Here is a 9,483-nt window from a genome sequence, read left to right as displayed (position 1 = left end):
ATTCTTGTTTGAATCTAATTATCAATGAGCTCGATTCTATAGGATTAATGAAGCTAGATGATGTGGACATCATGAGGGAAATCATCTCCGTGCTACCACAAAAGAAATAAGCAAGCATCATCACCATCCTTTACAACATAGAGGACTTGAGCACCATGACCCCAGCCATAGTCATTGGCAAGATAGTGGCATTTGAAATGTCACGCAAGATGGGTCAAGAAGAAGCCTCTTCATCAAGCAAAGGTAAAGTTCTTGCATATAGTGAGAAAAAGAATATGAAAGGCAAGCAAGTTGAGACAAGCTCAAGCTCAAGCTCCTCAAGTGAAGATGAAGAAGAAGATGAGGAGGATGATGATGATTCAAGTGATGATGATCAATCTTCCTCCTCCACCTCCGACCTTACTGAAGAATCAATCAAACTTATCAACAAGGTGGAGAAGATGATCCAAAGGCTCAATGTCAAGGGTGTGCACATCCAAATTCAAGATTTTATCTTCACCAATCAAAGAAATGAGCAAAGAAAGAAAGGATGCTATGGATGCAACGAGTTGGAGCACTTTGTGGAAGTTTGTCCAAACAAGCCCACACCCAAGACAAAGAAGAAGGCGTGCAAAGACAAAGCCCTCACATCAATAAGGTCATGGGATGATTCTTCAAGTGAAGAAGAAGACCATCACAAGAGGCGCGGGCACAAGCACTCATCATCAAGCACTTCACGTGTGTGCCTTATGGCATGAGATAACAAAAAGCCTATCCCTAGTGATAGTGACAATGACAGTGATAGTGATGATGAGCTACCTTCTTATGATGAAATTGTGCAAGAAAATCTTAAATTTGCTAAAGTTTGCACTAGTCAACAAAAGAAGCTTGAAAAATTAAAAAAACTAGATAGCTCACAACAAGCTTACGCTACTTTGCTTCAACAATATAAAAATTTTGCCAATCTTAATATGGAGCTATCTACTAAAATTGAGAAACTTGAGACTACTATAAACACAAATAATTGCATAATCAATGATGACCAACTTGTAAAGAAAAATGAAAAATTAAAGGAAATTTAGCTAGCTCACAAGATGCTTATAAAAGTTTGCTTGCTAAAATGGAAACCATGTGCAAACATTGTGATGAGCTAACTAATAAAGTTGCTAATCTTGAAGCCGTCGGTATAACCCTCACCAAGGCAACTAAAAAGAAAAGTTATATCTTTGACATGCCAAAAAAGGATGCCTCTACTTCTTGTAATGATTTATGTTTAGACTCACCCTTGTGCAATCAAGTTTGTGTTGAGAAAGTTGTTGTAGAAACATGCACACAAGACGTCGCAATGGAGAATGAGCAACTCAAGCAAGAAGTGGCTCGCCTCACCAAGGACTTGAGTCAAGTGAAAGGCAAGAAGGAGCAAGCCCAACTTCATTGAGATAACACCGTCAAGGGAGTGAAGGAGCTTGATGAGGGACAAACCGTGGTTTGCTACGTGTGCCATAAGGAAGGCCACAAGTCCTATGAGTGCAAGGTGAAGAATGGGGGAGGAGCTAAGAAGAAAGAGAAAAACAAAAAGGAAACAAGCAAGCTCTCCAACACCTACACCAACAAGGTGGACAAAAAGGCCTCCACACCTTATCTCTTGAAGAAGAAAAATGACAAGGTGGTGGCCATCAAGGTGAACAAGTAAGCCAACAATGGGGCCAAATGTATTTGGGTGCCAAAGGAGATTATTTCCAACATGAAGAGCACCAAGAAGCTTTGGATCCCAAAAGGGAAGTGAGAAGTCCGATGGACTTTGGGGAATTTAGAGACTTGGCAAAGTATGGGTGCATTTCATAGGGTGCATCATTATGGACAAGGTAATTGTCAAGTGGGTTAGTGAATACTATGAACCAAATTTTCCTTCCCATGTTAGGTAACTAGATTTAATTTCTTGCAATCTCAATTAGCATCTAGTTCCTTTTCATGCCTAGGTTTACATTTGCATGTTTAATCTTTTATCTTGCATACACTAGGTATATCTTATGGTAGGCTTGCTCGGTTTCACTCTTAACCCTTAGAGCAAACCTACATGGTTTAAATTGTTTAGGAGCACGACACATAGCTTGTTTTACAATTGTTTATCTAATATGTGCCAAAGTCTAAATTATAGATAATTTCTCCTGAATATCACTTTCGAAAATGATTCTCACATTCATGTGATGTCATCTTTCAAGTGGTATTTTTTATTCTAAAATCAATGTGCATGTCTCCTACTAGTATTCCATACTTGTGTGCACAAATTTAGGGGGAGGTTACTCTACAAGTTGGATGCTTTGAGACTAACTCTTTTTCAAGCTTATCATGTGTGTAGTAGTCTCATTGCAAGGAAAATAGAGTCCCCGGAGTTAAGCATCATACTTCAAATATCCACTACCTATTGCAAGTGGTATAAATCAAATTGGTTTCCACATGTGGTATTTCTAAACCGATATCATCATGTTGATTTTACTTTGGTATTTATATGCTTTCTCCATGTATTATATAGATTAAACTCCCTTGAGCATTAATTTGCCAATTATGCATAAACTACATTCTCCATCATATGTATGCATATATTTAGGAGGGGCTTAGTCTATGTAATGTGAGAGTAAAATTTTGTGACCTATTCCACTCCACATATAATGGATCACAAAGTTTGATCCTCCCTTGTGCTACTATGTCTTCCTTTTCGGTGTTTGATTCCAAAGGGGGAGAATTTGCAGGACCAAAAGCAAGTCCGATCATAATAATTTATAAGTGGTAATGGTTCGGAAAAGGGAGGATAGTGGATTATGGAGTTAGGGGGAGGCTTAAATCCATAATGCCACATGGGGACATCAGCAAGGGCAAGATAAGTTTCCAAAGATGTTTACATGTGGTATCTTATAACATCATATAACCTTGCCCTTTTGCATTGCATCCTAGCAAGTAAATAGCTTTTAAGTTCCAAAATTTTTATTATTTGCTTGGTTTGGTCGTGTTGTCATCAATCACCAAAAAGAAGGAGATTGTAAAGAAAATGGACCCTAGGCCCATTTACTTTGGATTTTGGTGTTTGATGACCAACACAACCAAATTAGACTAATGAATTGACAAGTAATTGTTTTGTAGTTCAATAGGGTACAAGACATGACTTGGACAAAGGCGACATGATGATCCCACGATCAACACCATAAGCAAGACCATAGAAGCACAAGAGAAGACCCAAGATATCAAGCAAAGTCCAAGCACAAAGATAGAAACCAGGCCAGATGCAAGATCACGAAGAAACAAGCTCCACATAAGTGACCGAACGCGGCCCTATGAGGACTGGACACGTCCGATAGTTGCTTGGCAACAACAGGCATCAGCAGCAGCGATCGAACGCTGAGCGTGCCAGTGACCGGACACACGAACTTCACTATTCATCATCGCGGCAACAACTCAGTGAGGACCAGACGCAGCGGCACTAGATGACCGGACGCACAAAGTGCAGCGTCCGATCAAGTCCAGAGAGATTCCAGAGCGGCGCAAATGCGACCAGACGCGTCCGATCGATGATGATCGGACTCGGCAGTGAGTCCGATCAACGCTCGCGCTCAACGGTCGGGACGACTGGACGTGTCTGGTTAGGAAGACAGCAGCGTCCGGTCAGTAGCAGAAAGCTGGGTTTCGTCCCCAACGGCTACTTTCTCCATGGGGCTTATAAATAGACCCTCCCATCTGTCCATTTGAGATGTGGAGAGCCGAGGAAATATACCAAGGGTGTTGATACACCACTTTAGTGATCTCCACTTGCATAGTGCTTAGTGATACATTCGGTGATTAGCGTAGGTGCTTTGCAAAGTGCTTAGGTTAGTTAGACCACCGCTTATGCGCTTGCTCTAGGTTTAGGCCTAGTGTTTAGTGAGGTTTGCACACCTCTTACCACTCGGTGCTTGCGCGCACAATTGTTGTACATCGGAGGGGCTTGTTGTGTTGCGAGATCACACCAACCGCATTTGTGGTGTGGCTGCCACCGTGTACTGAAGGGAACAAGGCCCACGGCGGTTCGGCCAGAAGCTTAATAGTGAAGACGGCAGGGAGTGGTCCGGGAGAGGCTTGTTAGAAGGCACACCGGAGACTCACTTGCGCGTGGGGAAGGCCCGGGGCTATCCACAGAGTTACCCGACCGGGAGCTTGGCCCTTGCAAGGGATTCCTTGCGAGGGGCTCCAACGAGGACTAGGGAGAAGCTTGCGCGCTTCTCGATACCTCGGTAAAAATACCGGAGTTGTCGACTGGGAATTTGCATATCTCTACCTTACTCTTTAGCTTATGTATTTACATTGCAATCTTGGTTTGTGCTTTACTTTCCTAGCTTAGTGATACTCTACTTGATAGGTTTGGAACATAGGTTGCATAACTTCTTTTTACGGTAGAGATAGCAACACACTAGCAAAACCGTAGTTGTACATTTAGATAGTTTATCTTTTGCATAGATTTTTGTTAAGGTTAGAAAAAGAGGCCATAGTTTAGAGTTAGAGTTTTAAGTTAGCTAATTCAACCCCCCCTTAGGCGTCACGGTCCCTTACAAACAGAACCATTGATACATATACAGTACTCACTACTCAGCAAGAATTGGTAAGTCAGTAAAAAACTTTTATGATGAAATATTTGACTACCCCCACAGCTCTTGTTTTACTGCCTAGGATTCTTGCTAGGCCTGGCAAGAATTTTACATCAAGAACCCTAGTAGCATACAGTTCAGCACTAGCTTCTCTCTTCATTTCTTTTCTTTTCTTTAAGAGAGCACAATTACTTTATTTGACAAGTCGAAGGGGGCATAAGCATAATCCAGTGTCCGCGTCTGTAGAAGAACATAATCTGGTACTAGCAACAAAAGCAAAATTGCCAATTATTATTTCATTTCAGTAATATTCGTTGTTCTTTTACATCAACATGATATTCTACCCACATTTTAGGGCGATTCTTAAAAAAAGAAGGAATCCCATAATTTAGTTGAAGATTGTGAGAACCAGACTGACGCTGGTTCCCTGTAGCTAATAGCCTAATACCACACTATCTAACTGATAACCATAGAAATAAAACAAAGTGGGGCTGCTGGACAAGATTTTTTTATCTCCTACAACTAAAAAGAACAAAGTATGGACACTTTTTGGTGCGACATTTATTTTGGGTCTGCCTCTCCCCCCTGCAATCCCCGCCTCCCGTCCACGCGCAAGTCGCTCTAGAAAAGGAAAGCCGCAATCACCGCACCCCCACCCCCCACCCACCCCCTGCAATGGATCCATCCCCACCCCACCTCGACACCGTCGTCCTCGCTGATCCCACACCCCGCTGGATCCCACGGGGTTGCCGCCGCGCGTGCCGCTCCCCATCCCCATCCCTGCACCCCGCACCGCTGTCGCCCTTTCCCCTCGCGCGCTTCCATGCTCGCGCCGCCGTCGGCGGGTCGGCACGGCTGAGGTGGAGGCGCTTGCCGTAGGCGGAAGCTCCGAGAAGGCCAGCAAGTCCAACGCGAGCGAGGCAAGCCACCAGGGCGAGGGCGTCGGCCACCAGGCGGGGCAAGGGCGCCTTCCAGGCCACCGCCGGCCACCCAAGCAAGGGCGATGCCAGGCTGCCGGCCACCAGGCGATGGAGAGCATCCGCTTCAGATCCAACCCCCATCGATGCGAAGGCACAGGAGCTAGGGTTTCAATCATCCGTGAGAAGGAGAGCGAAAAATGGCGGCGGAGCATGGGAACCCCTGCGGGCGTGCGGCCACACCCTGGTGGCGCGCGGGAGGGCAGTGTGACCACACCCGGCGGCGCGCGGGACGGGGAGCGTGGTGTGGGCTCAGAGCACGACGGCCGCCATCCCCGTCGTCGCGGACGCCATCCCCGCCGCCGCGGCTCTCCATCCCTGCTATGCGATCTAGATCCAGGTCCGTTCTCTCTCCCTCCCTCCCTGTAGCTCCTAAATCCGTCCGCTTGGGGTGTAGTTGATTTCTCCATGGACGAAAATCTAATCCAACCTATCGGTTTTCTATTCATTCATTTTGCTACTGATTTGTTGCCCTGGTGGCTTATAGTTAATTAATTGCTGCTTTCCGTATAAAGAATATGCTTGGATGGATGGAGCCTGATTGGATTGTGCAGAACTGTGGGTGCTTGGGTGGCATGGAATCAAATACATATATGGATGAAATGAAAGGCAGATCACAGCAGATTGGAGCTGGCCTTGGCGCATAAGCACTAGAAAGAGTCACTGTGAAATTACAGGTAAAAGGTACTGGACAAATTAATTTTATTTTAAACCCATTTAGATCACCTGGAGATCAACTTACTATTCTTAATTGGCACCTTTGCAGTTGCATTAACTAATGCAGTTGCATGTGGGAGACATAACATTGCAGAATTAGTTTGTTCGAAACTGCGAGCACTATGCATAGATGTATTTAAAGAAAATATATTTAACTTTGATTTTTCAACCAATCCTGTCTGAAAAGCATTTTGATACTTCCTTGGAGCCTACGAACTTAGGAACGACCAATTAGTTCGAAAGTAAGGTCTAAACTGTAAGAAGCACTTTGCATTTTCAATGTACCTTGATCCAATTTGGTTAAAATATTGTGTTACTCAAATTTTGTTAGCACGGGCAATTTATGTTACTCAATTTTTAAAATTCTAGAGAACTAAGAAATCAAGGGAAAATTATATGTGGTTCTAATTAAATGAATGTTTATGTAGACTCTTTATTTTATGTAAGTTTCAGTCAGGCCATATTATCTTATCAATTACTATTTTGATGTGCACGATCTTTTTTCATAGAGATTAATCAGACATAGGTATCTATAATGGTAGCATACTTTTTTTTGAAAAATTTGCCAGTGTGATCTCAGCTTCTTAAATTCTTAATCAGACATAGTGTTGTTTCAATTTTGAATATAGTATTGTCAGGAATTTTACTGTCTTCATAGCTTCCTGAAATAAAGCCATGAAATATTAAGGTCTTTCAGAGCTATGCAATTATATTTCTAACTGATATGCTTATTATTGAAGTTAGCTGGTGCGTGATTCCAGCTGTTTACACTAGATATCTACTAATGCGCTACAAGAATGCAATGTGCAGTAGGAGAACTATGATCCAAACACAAGGCACTGCTTGTATGGATTGGTATACAGACTAACTAAATATTTGAATAATTTTCTACATCACTGATCTTCTAATTGTTCTCATTTTTGTGTCTCTTTTACACACTGAATATTAGTACAGGATGCGTACCTAATAATGCTCGCTTTGGCATCAAATGAACTTTATTTTTCGATTTTGCGTGAAGTCTATTAATCCATCCTCGGTGTCAACTCCTGGATTCATCCATACTATGATGGTTTTGGCAAACCACATTTATTTAACTACATTTAGCAAGCAACAGTGTATTGATGTTAAATGTAGTTGCAGAATTTTGTAAATGTTGAGTTCAGGTTTCAAACTCTATTGCCCAGTTCACTGAAATGGACAGTAGTATTACGCGCAGTGTAAGCCACATTCTACCTGCTACGTGTTTGTTAAAATGACTGAACAATTTGGTGCTGTGAAAAGGGTGAGAAGTGCAGTGTATTTATTTCATCGCTATTGGCAGATAAATCAAAATGACGAAAGAAAGAGTGTATTTTCTTGCAAATCTATCTTTTCTATCACTAGCTGGATAAATTGGATCTATGTTTTTTTTTCCTTAAGCACTCTACTTCTGACACAGATTTTCTATGGTGGAATGAATGCGAAATTTGCATTGCCCAATTTATCATTTATTTTCAGTGATATTCTTTTGGGACTGAATATTGTGAGTTTTTTGAAACGTTGAAACTTCAAATTTGGTTTGACTCCTTATGCTTGCTACCATTTCCTTTCCATTTGTGGTTTGACTGGTTCTATATATAGTTGCAGTTTGTGTAGATTTGTGTACAGTAGCAATAGTAGCATCAATGCCCACACACTGGCTCTTGTTATGTGTGCAGTGCTAGCCAATTGTTTCAGAAAAGCTTCTATTACCTAACCTGTCACCATGAACTATACTCATATCTACTAGCGTTTCTCAAGTGTGTAGCAATGTGTTGCAAAACACTAAAATAGTAGTTGCACTTTAACAAGCGACTCTGTTTCTGTCTCTATTTTTTTGTTGGTCATATCTCTGAAATAGGTAGGATGACAGTTAATTTGATTAACACAAAAGTTTATTAAATAATACGTTCAGTTAGCTTTGTCTTTAGAGAAAAGGTACCTGGTCACACATTCATTATTTTACTGATAAACAATACAAAACAAATGATATTTCATTTCAGTGGCATAGACTACGCTCGAGCATTGCTGAGAAATAGACAGATGCAGTGATGCACTATCCTGAAACCAAACCTGCATTCTTATCAGGATGTCAGATTCATGAGCTGCCTTTTCTGAAATAGCAAGTACACTGCACAACAATGTTGAACATATACAGGTCGTCCACTCCAATCCGTTGGTTTTTTTTTGCCGTTGCTAGCCGAACCTTTGCTCGACGCTGGTTGCCATTTTGCATGGCTGTTCCTATTTTGTAGATGTCTGTTTCAAAGCACTTACATAGAATTTGCAAAGCACTGAAATAGTAGTTGCATTCTAGCATGTCTCTGTTTTCTTTGTTGGTCATATCTTTGAAATAGGTAGGAGGGCTGCTAATTTAATTGACACAGAAGTTTGTTAAATAATAAGCTCGGTAAGCTTTTCTCTGTAGAATAAGCAGCTAAACACATGAGCTTGTTACATTGTATTCATCAAATGCATATTCCGTTTGCTAATTTGCCTTACAAACTCATGACGACTCTATATGGATCGTTAGTTAGAAAAACTGAAGCCTACTTTATCAGTGTCTTCAAACAACATGTGTTCAAATGTAAAGCCTCTCTGAGCAAGCGACAATGTAGTACCTTCACACAAATGCTATTTTGATAATCAAGTTTCCTTGTGACTATTTTGATCTGTTCTACTCAAGTAGTCATTTTACTGGCAACCAGAAAGTAGATATAATGACATGATTATGTAGACAAATTGTGAAATAGCAAAGTCCTTGGATTATGGAAACTTGAAATAAAATGAACTGCTATGAGAACAATGCTGAAGGTGTGAAAATAATTACCTAGCTATCATATCATACGTGTCATAAAACTGAGTGTAGGTGGTGCCCCTGGCAGAATATTCACTAAATGATGATCTAAAGAGATAATAAATTTGCTCAATGTAACTATGTAAGACAACGTGTGGTGCCACCATGACACATGCTGGGCTATTCCCCTTTTTTATACAGATTTTGTACTAATGCCATGTTCGTTTGGGTTTGTCTGGCTTATAAGCCGTATTTTTTCAGCCAACGAGCAGTATTTTTCTTACACCAAATCAGCCAACAGTATTTTCAGTCATGGCTTATCAGCCAAACAAAGCCCAAACGAACAGGGCGTAAGTGAGGTTTTTATACTAATGTGTATTGT

This window comes from Miscanthus floridulus, chromosome 19 (assembly GCF_019320115.1).
Source record: "Miscanthus floridulus cultivar M001 chromosome 19, ASM1932011v1, whole genome shotgun sequence".
Lineage (NCBI taxonomy): Eukaryota > Viridiplantae > Streptophyta > Magnoliopsida > Poales > Poaceae > Miscanthus > Miscanthus floridulus.
Note: the sequence above shows the minus strand (reverse complement) of the source record.